Genomic DNA, 19,429 nt, shown 5'->3' with positions numbered 1-19,429 from the left:
GAGTCCGAGTGACGGGCAGCGTCGGTGTCATCACCGCTGTGCTCTGCCCTGTTCGGCAAACACGCAGCTGGGTTTTAGCTGCCTGCGGTTTCCATGGAGCCCTCCTGGCACGTCCCAGCAAAAGCGTATGGAGGATGTCCTCATGGCGAGCCTGCAGCGGGTCTCGCACCTTTTCTCAGAGCTCTCAGGTGGAGTGCTTTCAGATCCTTTGCACTGCGTGCCGCAGCACCAGCAGTGCTTTTGAGAAACATGCTTCGTGCATGACATCCCTGTTTTGAAACAGAATTTTGAAGCGAAGCTGTAGAAACACAAGTCTTTCAGTCCAAGCTGTCTGCTAGATGCACAGTTTTAAAAGCAGTGGCTCCCTGAAATGAGGGGATTATTAAAAGCTCATTTATTAAGAAGCTCAAGCCACAAAGGTAATGGTAATGAGTGTTACATACTCTGCGTACACGCTCAAGTTTTGGATAGAGGATGAAGGCATGAAGTCGGGCCTTTACTTAAAAATACTCTAAAGCTACTTGTCAGAAATGTGCTAAAATGATAAGCCATGGATTTAGTGACATGGATTATGCTGTCAGTCCTTCTACCTTAAGTTCATTTTTAAGTCCAAATTTCAGCCCTTTGAGAAAAGATAGGCAGAGGAGGAGGAGGAGGAGGAAGAGACTACTTTAATTGAAATGCTGACATTGCTAACCATGGCAGTGTGAATTCACTACTATAATAAAACCTCAGCTAGCAGCCTAATTCCAGAGAGGTGATGTTATCCAGTAATAATGTAATCAGTTTGTTGGCTGTAACATAGGAAACTGAGAATTACTTTATTTGATTGATATTTTTGGCCAAAATGTAAAAAAAAAAAAAAATCGATAAGATACCTGGATTGAGGCAGGTATTTTAAATAGCAGGCTTTGCTATTTAAAATAATAAACCAAAGTTCTTCATGAACATTTTTTCACTTCAGTGCAGTTTTACAAAAGCATACTTAAAAAGGGACAGCTAGTGAGAATGCAAGCTTTCAAGCTAGGAATTGGAAGACAGAAAGGCCCAAGGGTGTAACATTGTTAAAAATGAGAGGTCCTGAAAGCACAATGTTCGCTTTACAAAATAGAAGTTTTCTCCTGGGTAATTGCTGAATGAGTTTGCATTGATTTGCAGCTGTGAATTTAAAGGAAAAAAGGGAAAGAAAATAAATGAAGAAGACAAATGCCTTGTTAGTAAATTGTGATGCAACAATTAAGAAAATTGTGTCAGATATATGAAAAATTGGAATTGACTGCTTAAGCTTTTGAGTTTATATATTCAGGATTCTCCATCCCTCATATCTGTCTTTAATACTTGTTTTTAAGGAGTAAACATTCTGGTAATTTTCTAGGCATCTGGCTCTCAAATTACAAATAAAAGCAGAAGTGAATTAACTTGTAAGGTGCATGTACCAGTGGAGCCATATTAGTGAATTCTTCCAGAGAGGGTTAGTCAGTGTTAGTGAGGTCATGATTTCACCCACTGTGAAGGTTTGTTGTTGCAGAAAATTGCAAGGATAGACTGTATTATCCCTCTAATTCAGATTTAGAATTTGCTGTTGCTCTTGAAGGTGTTCTGTCTGTTTAACCTTAAAATTCACTGTGGTCAGTGGGACTCTTTGGGTTGGGGCCATGAGTTCTTTGAAGGAGCAAATCTTAAGTTTCTCCATGTTGCTAGGAAGCCTAGCAGTATCAAGACAAAGACACATGAAAGTATGTGAAGACAATGAAAACAAAGTAATGAGTATAGCCAAATCATAACTGCCATTTTAACAGAATGGCTTGTAAATAACAGAGCCCTACAAGAATACTTGGGTGTGTCTGAGTCAACCCATTTTGAAAACCCTATGATATGCAGCTGCAGAAATGACACAAATTCTTGAAAAACAAAACTTGAAATTTCTTGAAAATCACGTTTCCAAATACAAGCACTGTTCTGCATATAGATACATCACATGCTGTCCAGTAACTCTTAAGAAGTAGGCTAAAACTGCTACAGTGACTACCTTGTTCATCTGATCTACTTAAGGCAACATTAACCCTCTTTTAAGACTTGCACTTAACAAAGCATTATTATATGTATTACAATGATTTGTGAATGTGTATAGTCTGGGCTGTGGCTGACATTCACTGTCAGGCTTACATCCAAAAACATACAAGTTAATTTGCACTACATGACCATTGGCAGTACAGAGTAATGAACTGCAAAAGGTACTTTGAGAATATTTTCCAAAGCTGCCCTTATACACTTGCTTGAAGCTAGAAAGTAGACCTGATATAATGATAGCTGTTTTGGCTTTATTGTGGAAGATAATACCAGCTTGTGAGTACTGACTGGATGTGAAACAAAACTTTATGGTTGTATGGATTGGATGTGGTATTTCAGCAGTCATACAGGGTACTAATGGAAGCACTGTGAATTAGTTCTGTGAAAAGATTCAAGCAACAATTAATTACTGTTACTCTCAAATACAAAATGAGAGGGCATTGAAAAATTAATTGAGGAAATTTATGTATGGATATGAAACATGGTAGTTTGGGTGCCACACAGGAAATTCCCAAACAACTAACTGGAAATTATGGGAACTTATCAGGTTAGGCTCCAAACAGCATTTTCAATTTTTTTTTTTTGTCATTAGGCCATGACAGAGAGATTACACTGGCCCAATAGAGACATTTTTGCTTCCTTGGTGCATTATTCTTGAAGTCTTACCTCCTTTGTCATTGTTCACAATTTCTGAGTTTTTTATTTTTATACAAAATGTCACCTTTTTAATTGAGAGACTGAGCATGATAGTGTGGAGGTGGGTCCTTGTGTATACAGGAGGCAGAGAAGCAAGTGAAAGAGGAAAAGGGAAGAAGAGGGAGTTTGGAGGGCACAGAAGGAAGATAGGAAATGTGGGGCTTGCAGTGGAATGACTGGTGATGGGATGGGAGAGGAGGAGACCGGATCACTGACAGCTGTGTTCAGAGTTTGTTATTTGATCAAACTACTCCTTATTTAACATGCCCTGCATTTCTCAGTGGGGATACAGCTTGGAATCCGTGTGAAATGGTGAAAGACTGAGAAAGTAAAGACAGAATGAAAAAGCAAGAGACAATTCCCTAATTTGTTTCTTTTGCATTTCTAAAGCCTGCCGAGCCCACACATCGGGTAGGGTATGCTTAGAATCTTGGAAAAAAAAATAAGCTTCAGCTGGAACAAAGTTGGAAATAAATTCCAGTAATTTTAAAGATGATAAAAAATATCTGACCACTCTTTCTCCCTTCTCCCTCCAGAAGGTCCAACAAAATCATCTACCCCATGGCAAATGCTTGACAACAACATCTGTATCTACTCTGAAATCAGAGTTCAGGGTGTATATATATATAACTCATATTTTTTTCTTCTGATATTGTTTACCTGGAACTTTCACACTGTCATATTTTTTACTTTCTTTTTCACTCAATTTGCTTCTTTGCTTTTGGGACAGAGAATCCCTCATGCAGTGTGGTCCAGGTTATACTGAACCACGGATGTCTCATACAGAGCAGTATCTTATTCCACACATGACTTACTCATGTTTCAAAAGTAGGGTGAGTAATGGGTGCTGGAATTTAGCCCTAAACTGCGTTTTGTGTCTGGGGTTTCTGTAATAGGTTCATGAAGTTCACAGACTACTGCTAGTAATTTCTTAATTTTTTTATCTCCCATTCCTGCCTTTTCTCCCATTTCTCCAGAGGCTTTATGTGGTCCTGGAGGACTTTACAACTTTGCAAAATGATGCAGAACTATATCAAAATGCTCCAAGCTTTATAAGCACACAGTGTCTGTTTGTGCTGCAGAAATACCAGGTTTTGACTGGGTGTGATCCCATATAGCCCATATAGTCTTAGGGATGTCCACAATGTGCATAGAAGGCAAGCAGTGCTGGACTATTTACATTGCAAGTGGGATGGTTTAGATGGTACCCTGCAACGTCATCCTTGGCTACACGGAGAGAAAACTGATATGCCTGTGATGCTCTCAAGTACATTCTATACGCCTCCAAGTACAAGGGCAATTTTGAATTTAGAAAGAAGCTCTCCAATGTGCTAAGCTGCTGATATAGCACTTGCAGTGAGAAATATACTGGTCCAGATAGAACTCTTGGGAGTACACTCAGGTCAGACAAAGAGGGTCTCAGAAAGAGATGCAAAACAAACAAACAAGCAAACAAACAAACTGAAGTGTTCAAACACACAAAAAACTTATTATTTGATCTGGAAACAGAACAGAGGTGTTGCCTGTAGCTGCACTTTGTTCAACTTCATTTGAGCTTGTGATGTAACTTTAGTTAGTCTACCCAGCTCATGTCAGACTCTGGACTGTGGGTTTTCTTACTGATGATTCTGCAGCCTCTCAGGCTCCTGGGGCTACTGTGCAAGGGTCTGTTTGCTCAGAGATATCTATTCAGTGCAAAGAGGTGGTGACAGAAATTGCTGTTAATTGTTGCCGTATGGTTGAAGGTTGGGGGCTGCTGTGCAAACAAGTCTCCTCTGCTCTGCTCCAGTTCAAAGTTAAGCCACCTAGATGAAACTAGGGAAAAGTATTAATACAGCTAGTGCTAGATCTCAAAAGAATAGAGACAAGGAGGAAGGTAACCAAAGTTCAGACCCAGAGGGTGCATGCAGTTTAGATATGCTGGGTCCAGTCTTGTGTCCCAATAAACAGATCACAGTCATTTGTGTAAAAGGGTCTCATTCTTTCCAGGATAAGCTGGCTGTTTAGTTTGTCTTTCTAACCAGTCAATAAAGCTCAAGCAATGTTCTAGGAATTATCTTTGTATTGAAATTACCTTATTCCTTATGTGTCTACATCTATATTTGGATGTGAATTTTAGGACCTTGGATCCTAAAATATTTAGAGTCCAGTTAAATTTTGACATGAGAGCAACTGCATTATTTTTCTGTTCATTTTCTGAATCTGCAAACAAGCTTTTGTGCAAGACTACTGGCACTGAATGTCTGTTTGAAATGGACTTGTGGAAGTGCAAGAGTTCATAACCCTTCTGTTGCAGCAACTGGGAGTGCAGTCTGAACCCTGAGTGCCTGCTGTAGTGAGAGGTGGTGAGGTCTTCCTGAGGTGCTCCTGCAGAGCCCTAGGAAAGTCCAGCATTGCTGCCAGCTGCATGGCAAAGGACACAGATAGTGCATACAACAGCCTCCTCTAACCTGCCAGGAAGAATTAATAAGATATTTTGTTATTAAATTAAATTTGAATTAAAGCACTTCCTGAGGCTGAGCTTCAAACTCTTCAACCTGAGAATGGATTCAGCAGCATCTTGTGAGCTTTGGAGCTCACTAGGTTCCACTTTTACGGCAATAGAACAGTATTCCATTGTAACCTTTACTTTCTTGTTTATTTAATATGTATGAATTACTGTTGTTGGCTCAATATGTTAACAGTTATTTAAAGAATGATCTGGTAAATTTTTTAGTTCATGTATGGATTATAAAGTATAATATCTGTCACTATATTTTCTGGTCACTCACTTTATGTTAAGATTTCATTAATATGCTTTTCTTAAATAACAAACAGATCCTGCAGAGCTGGTTAGCCATGTGAGGACCATGTGGTGTAAGCAGTTATAAATACACCAGTAAAAAACATTCCAGAGAATTATAAATCACTATAATGTTCAACTCCAGTAGGTTGATGAATAGTATCTTTATTAACTTATTAACCACTTATCAAAATGATTTGCCTTGTACTTAGACTTAGGTTTATGTTCAGTGTAAATTTTACATAAAGCCTGACTTTGTTTTCTTTTGCCAGACGTATTTATTTCTGAGTCAAAACTCAGTCTGTTTTGCAAAAAGGAGGAGAATCAAAGAGGCATAATAATCAGCCTAAACTCATCCAAAGCACTTTAAAAATAGCCAGCCCACCTACTGCACTGGGAGATTTTATAGTGCAGTGTACAGAAGCACAGTGTGGAGTAGCTAAGGAACTGTGCAATATGTAAGCTGTTCAAAATGTACTCCAGGCTATGGCTCTCTAACCAGTACCAGATCTGTCCCTGCTGGGGCATCTGCCTCTCAGACCCTCAGTGTCTTACAGATTGGTGCCCACGGTGTTTAACTCTGCTTTCCATGAGGAATGGCCCTGCTTGGATTTTTGTTTCCCAATCAGTGGCTGTAGTGGGGAGATCTGTGGCAGGAGGTGGTTGGAGAGAGCGAGACGGCGTTGCTGCTCAGTCACTGGCGCGGTGGGTGGCGGTGCACCGGCATTGTCACTTGGGCTGTTACACAGATGGCCTGTGTAAACTTGAGTAAAATTCTAGCAGATAGGTCTGCAGAGGGATGCAGGCACCCAACTGCGCTGTGTGGGCCTTGCTAGGCTCCATAAAACCATGCCCAGCTGTCATCTCAATTTGTGAGTGTCTGAGCTCTGCCAGGGAGCAAGCTACAAACTGCTTGCAGGTTCTGGTAGGATTCTTGGGGAAGACCTTTCCTGAACAAGTTTTCCCTGCAGAGTCCTGTACAAAACTGTTGGGATCTCTCCTCATACAATGATACTGTTTCTTGGTGGATCCTGTTATTATCATGGTGAAATGCAAATACATGGTATATACAGACAGAAATTAAATTGCTCTAATTTTCAGAGACCATTTTTATCTTTACCCCTGCTCTTTCCTCTCCAGCAGGCTTCCTCTCTCTTATTATAAACCCCTGCTTGTGTGTTCCTCTAGCCAGTTTTTATCAGTTTTACCCTTAATTGGTACACATAGTTATTCAGTTTACCTAATTTCCCAATAAAGAATTTATCGGTGAAAGAGTGTTTGGCATGTGAACAGCACACATTGTAAAAGATGCTGCAGGAGGAAGGGCAGTATGGATGTGTATTACCACACTCCAGCTTAGGTCAGGTGGTCACATTGCTGTATCTGAGGAGAATCTTGCATTAAAATAAACTTTAAAGTTGACTAAAAAAAAAGAGGAACTTCCCATTGTAGAATAAGCAAATTGTACTATGCAGGGAAATGAGTTAAGTCAGTCTCATGGTTTTCAGCATCACTCATGCCTTGAAAAAAGAAAGATCTTTAGGTACTTTTAGATACCTTCAGTACCTAAAGAGATTGAAAAGAGGGAATTTTTACAAGGGCATGGAGTGATAGGACAAGGGGTAACGGCTTCAAACTGATAGGGGGCAGGTTTAGATTAGATATTGGGAACAATTTCTTCACTGTGAGGATAGTGACACACTGGTTGCTCAAGGAAGCTGTGGGTGCCTCATCCCTGGAAGTGTTCAAGGCCAGGTTGGATAGGGTCCTGAGCACCCTGGTCTAGTGGTAGGTGTCCCTGCCCATGGCTGGGGGTTGGAACTGGATATTTTTTAGGGCTTATTTCAACCTAACCCATTCTATGATTCTGTAATTTTAAAAGGGTTAACTACTTGTCATAAAGTGCATCTTATAAATGTAAAGCATCTTGGCATTTCCTTTTTGTGTCTGTCAGAGAATTTCATGAAACAGCTTTTGTTTGTTCATACTTTTCTTTCTTAACATTTGTATATCATCAGTAAATGTTATTTTTTCTGCAAAAGAGAAAAGGAACTTGCATTTTCTTCTCTATGAAGACAGAAGTCAAGTCATCCTATTGCTTTGGATAATAATTTTTATCTTGATTAAACATGTAAACTTATAGGCTTTTACTGCTCCCGACAACAAGGATTGTAAGAATTTGCATGCTGATATTTGATAATTTATGTGTCTGTAGAATTTGATCACTATAGGAATGGAGTATGATATTAGGCCTTTAATGCATTTTGTGAAGGAAAAAGCAATTGTTAGGGTGAGTCTGAGTTAAAACATGCAGCGGACTTCACTCTTTCCAAAGGGAAGGAAATTCTCTACTTCTTTACAATTTTTTTGAAGAACTTTGGTACCCTATGGTAGCAAATATGTTCTCAGGATGAGAGTTGTCTAGACTGTGCTCTCCAGATTATGGTAAGCATTTTATTCAGCTGAGAGCTGGAGCTCTGTAAATGGTTGGTGGGGTTTGAAAGGACCTCAATGTGCAAGGGGAAGGAGGAACCTGCTGTAGATCTTTTGGGTCTTCAGCTGCCAAGCATATAAATATGGATAAGCATGTCCCACTGACTGCAGCAGAATTTCAAATTAAGTTTTTTCAGAAGTTTTTCCAGAGTTGGGATTTTAAGCAGTTTCTGTGTTTAGCTACAGTGTACCAAAGAGTGTGTGCTTATACAGTGAGCTTCCTTGAGCCACTGCAAAAAATCAGGAAGGCTGTTATGCAATTATTGCTGTATATCTTCCTGCTTGTAAGCCTAAATTCCACTCTGGTTTTTTGGTGTGTTTTGTTTAAATCCCTGAAAAGATGTCATTCTCTTGCTGAATGTGTTTTTCCTCCTAAACATAAACTGTAAATACATACACAGATAATGTTATATGATTTTTTGAGTCATCTGCTTGAAGCTGTTATGTGTTTTATGCTAGGCAAATTTAGAAAATTATTAAACCTCATAAGCTCAGACATAAAAGCTCCTTGATTCGTCTTTGCCATGGAAATTGCAAGTTTTAACATGCAAGTGTATATGTAAAAGAAAAACCCCAGAGGTAACAGACAAGTAGAAATTTGTGGGGTTGTTACAGACACAGCAACATCTGGTTTGTATTGCAGTTAATGATTTATAATATTATGTGCCATTTTGTGTTATATAAGCATTTATTATTCATCTCCATCTCCTCTTACAAATCAGTTTTCAATGCTTTTTTCCCCCAATCATATATTGAAGAGCATGTTGGTATACATTTATGCCTACTAAAATAAAACTAAAGGTGTTCCTCTATATTAAGAATTTTTGAAGTACTTAGAGATGGTTTCTGGGTTCCCTGTGAAGTAACTGTTGGCCTAATCATTACCAGGAATTGAACCTGGAACTACCAGAGCTAGAGAATAGCTTGACAATTTGAGCTCAAAAAGGCTAAATCTTCTGGCTAACAGTTGTAGTAGAGTCATGCCTTTTGTGGCTCTGGCAGAAGTTACTTGTTGGAGAGGGAATTATGCTTGTGCAACTCAAAATTGTTAGTGAAATCCAAGGGAATTTGGGGGTTTGCAGGGAATGCAGAACTGGGCTCTTCCAGGAGCTTCCCAGTAAGCATGAAAGGGTTTTTTTTTTTGTTTGTGTGTGTGTGATGAGTAGTGAGAAATCCTGATGTCTGACAATGTTCTGGCTAAGTGTGCTCTTCAGTTTTCCATTAGTGGTGGCGTAGTCCATCAGTAAATCCTTTCAGGAGTAACCATCTGGCATTTCCTAAACCCTTGACTGTGTATCATGTAAAACTCAGTGTTACCACTGTAAAGAAAGACCTTGAAAAGTTAAATGCCATTGGAATTTAGTAATGTAGGCCACAGTGTAAACTGTGGTTAAGTTGAGCTGAGGCCTTCTTTAGAGAAAGAACCTGTAATTGATTAAACCCTGCCTCTAGCTAGATAAAAATGAGTTGAAGTAGATTAATATAAAAACGGTTAAAAGCTTCCTTGTTGTTGTCAGTTTTCAAAATTAAACTTGTCAAGAGTTTGGCAGAAAGAGCTCAAAGGCAGAGCTGATCTAAACTGGAGAAAACAAACCCATAGGAGCAAAGAGCAATGTGGACCTTCTCGTTTTTGGTTGATTTAAATGAATTTTCTAACTGAAGGCTGTGAGCTTTAAGGTCGTCCCAACCTAAATGATTCTATAATTCTATGACTTTAGGGCCTTCATTTCAACTTGCCAAGCCATTTTTCTCCAGACTACCATCTTCCATGATTTGTGTCTCACAGCTTTGCCTAATGCAGAAATTTCTTCTGTACTGCTTGGCTGATCTTCTCGTGGCCTTCATGAATCTTCTCTGACATTAAATGAGTGTAATTATTATGAGAGCATAAACCAAGGGCAAAACTCAAAAGGTAGTCTTGGATTCAGTAAGAAATAGTCTGAGAGAGAATTGAAATGGAGACAGCATAGCCTAACAGCTAGAATGCTGTCAGGCTTTTTGCTGGAATCTGCTTCCATCTGCCACTTTGCACGGCATGTGACCTCTGTGTCACACAGTTTGCCTACTGCAGGCTCACCTGCATCTTGGTGGCAAGATGGGGCAACTTTCTGTAATTGACAGGGACACAAATTCTGCAGTCCCAATGACGAGTGGAAAGTGAGACTTGTAGACTCTCCAACAAATGCTACCAAAGTGTTTATCAAAAAACAATGTTGATTTTACTTAGTGTTGCACTGGAAAGTCATTTTAGAACATGTTTGGGCTCTGACACCTTTTCTTAATATTTTTCCCCCATATCCTTTTGTATATACAACTGGGCCATGTTAGTGACCACAGGTATGAATCTCCATTCCATTGCATTGGTTTTATGCCAGAGTAACCCCACTATTTTTCACAGCATAAAAGTCTGATGAAATGTGGTGAAAAATTGATCCCATACATATTCTAATCTCTGAGTGACTTAATATTTAGTGCTAAAACATTTTCAACCTTTAAAAACAACACTTCTATCAGTCATGTTACAGATTTAAAGTCTGCTGTCTCACGACTTGCCAGAACTGCAGCAAATGCTGGGAAGTGAGCATGTCCTTAATCACAGCAAACCATGGGATATTTGATCCTTACATTTGACAGTCCTGTCAAATGGTGAGGGTGAGCTAGGACTCTTGTATATTGACCTCAGTGTTGAAATGTGCCTTTTCCCCCCCATTTCTATTTTAAGGTAAAATAATAGAATAATTTCCGTAGATGTAGGCTATTTTTTCCTTTTAAATCATTGCAGTTACCTTTTAATGGTAGCAGTTTGAAATCTCTATAGACTAGGAATGTTAGGGACTGAGAGATAAGTTAACAGAGGCCTTTGAGAAAGTAAATAAGGGAAAAGTCAGATGCAGAATGTTTCATGGGTCTGCAGGTTGTTTCTGGCTACGAAGTAAAACTTAAGTGGGATGTTGTTACAACAGCATACATATTCTAAATTTACATATTTCCATTATTACATACATATGTATATACATAGTCCCTCTAACTGTTAACAAATCTACTGCTCTGTTTGCAATATAAGGGAAGCATTGTGGTAGTTCTAGATTTCTGAATTAAATGAGCCTCTTCCTGTTAAAACTAGTTGCAAAGCTCCAGTTGATAGCAATAGGAGCAATCTTATTATTTTCAATGATCATAAGCTAGGACTCCTGACAACTAACTTGGTAAACTGAGACAGACTGCAGTCTCAAAGGTGAGATCATTGAGGAGATATCAGTGTGTAAAAGGGATGTAGAATTCTGTTGGATTTGAGGCTTTGCTACACCACAGATTTCCTGCATGACTTTTAGAGAACTTAATATGGTTTCCCTTTGAATCTATAAACTGGGCATAACAGCACATCCTTATATAAAAAAGAGTGATGTGCTCAAATAGTGATCTGTAGTACATTTTGTGATTGGGAGAGATTTCTCGTAAGACTCAGACATAAGTTTGATCTGAAACAGTTGGGTAAATAGAACCAGTAATTAATTAATTATTAGTTAATTAGCTCAGTTAATCAGTAACTGATAGAGTAACATCTGTTGCTCCTGCTTATTGTGTAAGGGAATTGTAGAATCACAAAATGGCCTGGGAAGAGACCTTAAATAAGGGAGTTGGGAGCCTTGCTCTCATGTGGTGCTCCTAATGCTGCTGTAGTACCACAGCCAAGTAATGGTGCTGCAAATCAATTATGCTTCTTTTCATATATATATATATTTTTTTTAATTGCTGCAGGTAAATGAGAGGTCAGTCCCTAACTTGAGATATTCTATAGGTAAAATAGAGGTGTTTATATATTTAGACTGGGCATATTTAAGGCAATGAAACTTGGTTTAGCCAGTAACAAAAATGGTTATGTTAAACCACATTGTCTTGTGCTACTTAAGGGCTGAGGATGTACAAAGAGTGCTTGATTCAGCTGGCATGTGGTAACTTGTAAAGCCTTCAGCTCATGTAAAGGTGGAGATAAGAAATTGCTGTTGTTCCTTCTGGTATTAACATCTCTGACTACAGGAAAACAGTCTGGTAATTTAAAGGTCTTGAGAAGTTTTATACTGGTTAAGAGTACTCCTCTCTCCTTTTCTCCCTTTTACTTCTTACTGATTTAAATATTTAAATTGGCTGAAGAAGAAGAGAAATTCTGGTTCATGGGAAATCTTGTTTTCTTTTTTTTTTGAGGGGGGGAGGAGGAGAAGTTTTTGGGTTTCTTTTCACTTCCCAGATCAATCAAAATTGATTTTGGGTTTTTGGGTTTCTTTTCACTTCCCAGATCAATCAAAATTGATCTGGGAAGTGAAAAGAAATTTTTCTGCCAACCAGAAATTTTGTGATAATTTCCTGCTGGAAAGAACAAACATTTTATTTCTGAAATCAATATGCTCTCTGGTTCCTGCAGTTTCTCAGTTAAAATGGCATTTGACAGGTGACTCTGACTATCAGCTCTGCAGAGTAGTTGCAGAGTACACACTATCAGTGGTGCTCTGGCAGCCCTGCTCTGTGGGCTGACTGGAAGTCTGTTGCAGGGCTTCCAAGCTCCCAGCTGGCAATCTGTTCAGCAATCAGAAAGTCTGGAAAATACTGGGATTTCCATGTTTTCTGTACCCTTAGTAGGAAGTACTTCTTTTACGCTGTACCCTTTTACGCTCAGGGTTTCCAGAATTTCCAGCTTAGGTGACTGAAACCATGAAAGCTTGATGTTTTTTCTCTTTGGGACATTCTCTTGAACAGATCTGTCTCCTTCTACTAAACTCACCTTTATCTCAAGTGCTGTAGGATGCAAAAAGAAGGGCCTCCTGTTTCAATACTTCACCCATCTCTTCTCTCTGGAGATGTACCTACTGGGCTCTCAACTAACTTGCTGGAGTGGGGGTAGCAATCCAGCTGTGGAAGCTGGAATTCAGCGTGGGCTAATTCCTGCATGCAGTATACCCAGCTCCTTTGGGTGTGTCCTGCATGGCTGCTAGACCACAATGGAAACTACCCACGCAGCTTCAAACAATGCTAATGAGGCGACCTCGCACCCACCACACCCAGCGACTGGAAGATTCTGGCCCATCTTGCAGAATAGCAACTATGCAGAGTTACAGCATCTGGCTCTGGCAAGGCTGCAGGCACAGTCAGTCTTTGAAACAAAAACAAGATCATGCACTGTTTCTCCCCATATTTACATGACTAAATGCTGCAGTGCACACATGTGGGCAGGAGCAGGAAGAATGCACTCCACCAGTGATTTGTGAAGGGACTTTAGTGGCTCAGCACCCTGCAGGATCTGCTGCTTGAGCTGATCTACAGCTTTTTCTAGCCACATCAAGGATTTCACACATCTTAAGCAGAGTTGGCATTTGCAATGTGAAAGCTACCTAAAAGGTGTCAGATTTGGCATTCCAAATTGAAGTTTATCAGACATTCTTACAGGCAGATTGCAATTACACCTATGCTTTAGCCCTGAATATCCATACATTTCACCAGAGGTGCAACTCTTTTCCAATCCTCCTTCTTACAAGAGTGATACAGATCTCCTGTGATTGACATACAGATCAGAAAAAATGGATTTCTTGTGTTCTTGCTTGTGTTGCTACAAATATACTTCTCATGCTGAAAAACTAAGCACCTTCAACTTCTTCTATTTCCCTCATTACTCTTGGTCTGTGGATAGCTGCATGTGGCAGGAGACAGCAAATATTTTAGATGAAAGATGATAGAAGAAAGCAAGAATTGTTTTCAGTCTTCATTGGCACAGCAGGTCATTTCTGCATTTCACTTTCAGAAAGGCTTATTCTGACAATGTGAACACTGAATGCACCTGATCTTTCATGGTTTAAGTGATCTTTGCATGAATGCATTGAGTTCTGCTTGTGCAATTACCTGTGTGGGTGAACAGATTTGAGCCCATAGAGACTCTTTTGGCTCTTCAGCTCATCCTTGATGCCTGCCAACCTTAGACTTTTACAGCAGGGATCTTGCGTAAGACCACATGTGCAAGAAAATCATCCATGCAACATTTAAAACCATTGTTTCTTCCATTAGTTAAGAGGAAACACAGACTAATTTCTTACTGAATGTGTTTTTATGGCTTTCTCACAGCTTTGATGATCTTGTGGGAGCATGTAATCATAAATTATTAAAAGGAAAGCTAAGCTGCTCAAAGCTAAATACATCAGTTATCTTGTTAAGGAGAAAAATGTATGTGAATGGATTGGTATGATTAAATCACTGCAGGACATCATAACCTTCTGTTGTGATTGCATGTGGGGAACTAGGTAATTTTAGTTGTCCCTGTCATAAGGGAGCAGAAAGGTATTTTTATGCCTGCATTTTATTACATAATGAAACATCGTGCTCTAGGCACAAAGTGGGGCAAGAGATTGTGTGCAAACACATATGTGTGCCTACACACATATTCTTTTGGTACACCTCCTTCCAGATGCACTTGGAGTCCTGGCTGCTGTGAGGGTTTGGCAGCTTTCTTGTGCAGTGTGGGTGTTTATCATTCTACTGTGATTGTTCATGTTGTGATGAGTTTCCCCTTGGGTGCATTTTTCAGGCACATGTTCCTGTCAACCAAGGTCAATGCTGAGCCAGAGAAGCAGTGCACAGGTGCTGTGTCAGACTTAGCTTCTTTCTTTTGGCTGCAGACAGTGACACTTCTTAATTTAACTTATGATTAAACCATTGCCCTGATACAGGTCCAAGTAGAGTCTTTCTACATGGATTTTAAAAAAGGTTCTTTACATAAACAAGGGAAGAAATGAGTGATTTCATAAAAATAGACTCTCAAGACCTGACCAAGAGCCTGTTAAAATTGATGGAAAGACTCCTTGAATTTTAGCAGGTCTTTAATGCATACTCTGGTGTTTATAATCCCAGGTGGGAGTAGCTCTTTGTTAAATAGGAGGTGGTTTCTTACTTTACTCTCTTTACTAGGTATAATGCTGGTGGCAGTGGAGAAAGCTCAGGGTGATGGGAGAGTTCATGACAAAGAATGATCTTTTTCTTCGTGGGCGGCAACCAGCTTCTAAACAAAAAAGCCCTAAGGAGAGAAATGCATCAGGGTCATTACAACTGTCATTTGGCACTTACTAACATGTATTCTTGAAAGAAACTGTTAACACAATTTTGCTGTTTCTTGCCAAGCAGCGAGGGCAAACTGGCAATGTTTTGAAGCCAGAATTGGACTGCAGGCTTTAGAGCTCCTCTCTAGGATCAGCTGATCAAGAAATATGGGAAACATAGCATCCTTAACAATTTTACCTGTGGAAATCCATGCTTGTCCACTCACAAACATGTACTGTGTTTCTCTCCAACTTCGGATGTGTAGTAGGGATTATGGAAAGGTCCATTTGGAATCAAATTTGGCAAGGGATGTCAAGGACAACAAGAAGGAGTTCTTCAAGTGCATCAGTAGCAAAAGGAATACTAGGGAAAATGTGGACTTGCTGCTGAATGGAGTGGGTGCTGTGCTGATGAAGGATACAGAGTATGTGGAGTTACTGAATGTCATGTTTGCTTCAGTCTTTGCTGCTGAGGCCAGCTCTCAGGAATCCCAGACCATGGAGGCAAGAGAAAAGTCTGGAGCAAGGAAAGCTTTCCCTGGTTGAGCAGGATTAGGTTAGAGATCATTTAGGCAAAGTGACACCTGCAAATCCAGGGACCAAATAGGACGCACCCACCAGTGCTGAGGGAGCTGCCAGATGTTATTGCTAAGGCACTCTCCATGGTGATGGAGAATAGAAGAGGTGCCTGAGATCAGGCCACTCTCCAAGGTCATGGAGCACAGGAGAAACATGTGAGGACTGGAAGAAAGCCAATATCACTCCAGTCTTCAAAAATGGCAAGAAAGAGGATCCAGGAAACTAAAGGTCAGTCAGCCTCACCTCCATCTCTGGAGGGGGGATGGAACAACTCATTCTAAATGTCATCTCTAAGCATGTGGGAGTGAAGAAAGTTGTCAGGTGTAGTCAGCATGGATTCACCTAGGGGAAATCATGCTTGACCAATCTGATAGGCTTCTAGGATGGACTACGTGGCTGGGTAGATAAGATGAAAGTGGTGGATGTTGTCTACCTTGACTTCAGCAAAGTTTTTAACACTGTTTTGCCTGACATCCTCATGGACAAGATCAGGAAGTGTGGTTTGAATGAGTGGGCAGTTGGGTAGACTGAGAACTGAATGCATGTCAGAGCTCAGAGTTTTGTGATCAGCAGCACAGAGTCCAGCTGGAAAGCAGCTCTGAGGGGAAGGACCTGGGGGTCCTGGTGGACCACAAGGGCCATGAGCCAGCAGTGCCCTGTGGGCCAAGAAGGCCAATGGTCTCCTGGGGTGCATTAGGGAGAGCACTGCAAGCAGGTCAAGGGAGGTGATCCTGCCCCTCTGCTCGGTCCTGGTGAGGCACATCTGGAATGCTGTGCCCAGTTCTGGGCTCCTCTATTCACAAAATACAAGGAACTGCTGGCATGGGTCCAGCAGAGGGCAATAATGATGATGAGTGGACTCTGGAGCATCTCTGAGGAAAGGCTGAGGGAGCTGGGCCTGTTCAGCCTTGACAAGAGATGAGGGGATCTGAGTGCATACAAATATCTAAGTGTGGATGCCAAGAGGATGGCGCCAGACTTTTCACTGATGCCCAGTGGCAGGACAAGAGACAACTGGCAAAAACTGAAACCAGGGAGTTCCATCTAAATATGAGGAAAGCTTCTTTGCTGTGTGGGTGACAGACCACTGAAATAGGCTGCCCAGAGCAGCTCTGGAGTCTCCTTCTCTGGAGGTATGGAAAATTTGCCTGGACCTGTCATAGGTCCTTTAGCAGCAGGGATGGACTAGATGGTCTCTAGAGGTCTCTCCCAACCCCAGCTATTCTCTAAAAGTTACCAGATTTTTGCCTTTCTTTGAGTAACAGTAATAACAACTTATGATGTGGTAATGCTTTAAAATCAAGGATGTTAATTGACTTGAAAGAAATTTATTCATCTATTTAGACTGCGTAATAGTTTTGCTTTCACTAGGAGTGGGTAAAAGCCAGATTTCAGTCTTGTTGGTCAGATTTTTCTTGTTGGGCCAGCACATACTGTCCAGAGTAAAGGAGGAGTTGGTTAATCCTCCCAGGACCATGTACTTTCTCTGTTTGTCCTGTTTTTCCTGGAATAAAAAGGCTGGAACTCGCCTCTCCCTGTGTCTAAATTGACAAGATCCATGATGTGTGAGAAGTTCAAGGTCTGAGAAGAGACACCTGTACCAACAGTCTATCACAATTTAGGATTTGCTGTGACTCCAGTACTGCTGTTGTGCCATGGCTGCATCAGCCTTTTTAGAAAGGCTGGTAGGTAAGCAATAGTAGATGGCAGTAAAAAAATCAGCAATTAAATATGAATAGGTTTTTTTCATATTTAATGAAAAATAAATTTGTGGTTGTTGTGGCTGTTGGGGTTGTTTTGTGGTTTAATCCCAGCTGGCAAGTAAGTATCATGGACCTGACTTTCCCCTCATAACCTTCCCCCTCATTAATTACCCCCTCACTCTGGTGGGATGGAGAAATTGGAGAGAACACTTTAATAACTGAAAAAAAGAGTAAAATAATATAATAATAATAATGATGATGATGGTGATGAAATCGAGAGGGAGGGGGAATAAAATCCAAAAGAAACAAGTGATGCACAATACAGTTGCTCACCACCTGCTGACCAGTGCCCAGCCCTTCCTGGCCAGCTCTCCTGCTTTATATACTGGGCATAGCCTTTTATGCTATAGAATGTCCCTTTGACCAGTTTGCTTCATCTGTCCTGGCCATGCCCTTCCCAGCTTCTTGTGCATCTCCTCACTGGCAGAGCATGGGAAACTGAAAAGTCCTTCACTTCAGGTGGGCACTGATCAGCAACAGCTAAACCATCTGTATTACCAGCATAATTCTCATACTGAACCTAAACATCACTGCACCAGCTACCAGGAAGAAAATTAACTCTGTCCCAGGAATTCAGGACAGTTGTGGCAGGAGTGATTACAATGCTTTGCTGAAGCTGGACATAGATATAAAATTATGTATTTATGCCATATAAATAAAAGGATATATAAAGGGTGGGCTAGAATCTAACTTGCTGTTTTCCCATTGCTGCCTTCATTCATTTGGGCAGTTTAATTCTGATTCTGTATCACTAGGTTATGTAAAATAAATACTGCTTAAATTCTTGACTTCAGCAAGTTCAGTGCAATCCACGTTAAGCAACCTCCTTGGAAGCTCAGAGAACAGTTTTCTTATTGATCTGAGGGACTTGTTGATACTAAGTTGGTATACTTTTTTAATGTGCTTTTGAATTTTTTTGGAGCATTTGACTGTGCCAAGCTTTGCAAAACTGTAAGAAATGTAATTCAGTAACTGTACAGTATAGAATTTCTTGTATGTACTGTGAATGTTGGCACAGATTGAAACTGGATTAGGTGAACAGTGCTGAACTCAGAGTATTTTGGATTTTTTTCTTGCACACATGAAGAAAAATATAATGAACTCATTTACTTGAGGTAATTCTGTAATAAATCCACTTTAATCAATGATGTTAAACTACTGAGGTGTGTTACTGATACAGCTGCATTTTATTACCTGCTTCGTAAACCACAAATAGCAGGGAGAACCAGGTAAAGGTTTTTAGTTTCAGATGCAGGATGTGTGATGCAATCCACTACAGGCTTTATGCACACATGCACAGAGCATATTTTTGAGCTACTGTACTTTGAAATCTGTGCCAGACATCTATGCAGCCAGACAGTAAACAAAGAAAAAGATACCTTAGGCCAGGAACCTTCAACAGACAGAGGGTTTTCCTCAGAGACTGGAAGGGGAAGCGTAGCATGTGTAAAGTCACAAAGGTTAGTAGGCCAACCAAGAGCAGCACTGTGCCTGTGAGCTACATGTATGGGATGGATCTGAAGTCACTGGGAGTTTTGCAACTAATTTCAAAAGAGGTAGGACTGCCCCAAGTGTTTTGACATCAGTTTCATTCCATTGGTATCAACCCATTTACTTCAGATTTGGTCAAGGATGCACAAGGTGAATTTCATCTGCTGTCAAAGAAGGTTGTGAAATTTTATATCTATTGCTTAATTCAAAAAACATTTTCCTCTGACTATCAAATGCTTAATGAAAATTTTGCCTGAGTCCATGTAAAAAATGCTTTCTAACTGAGCCATTGAACACAGATTCCACTGCACAATGAAGAATTCTAATTGCAGTGAATACTAACTGCAGACTCTTCCAGATCCCGAGATGGAACTTTGTTATTTAAAGTTTTGGTATGTGCCTTGCATTTCTTTAGAAATTCTGTGAAATTAATGAAAAAATTGAAGAAAACACTCCGGTATTTTGATTTTTTTCTTTCT

At 40.2% G+C, this 19,429-nt stretch overlaps 1 long non-coding RNA gene across 1 annotated transcript in view; it reads left to right on the top strand.

Moving 5' to 3' along the window:
• Window positions 1-19,429, top strand: part of LOC143694418 (uncharacterized) — a 232,274-nt gene that overhangs the window by 685 nt on the left and 212,160 nt on the right. The gene's annotated exons all lie outside the window — the stretch shown is intronic.

This window comes from Agelaius phoeniceus, chromosome 6 (assembly GCF_051311805.1).
Source record: "Agelaius phoeniceus isolate bAgePho1 chromosome 6, bAgePho1.hap1, whole genome shotgun sequence".
NCBI classification, from domain to species: domain Eukaryota; kingdom Metazoa; phylum Chordata; class Aves; order Passeriformes; family Icteridae; genus Agelaius; species Agelaius phoeniceus.
Note: the sequence above shows the minus strand (reverse complement) of the source record. Positions and strands in the feature narration are given on the sequence as shown.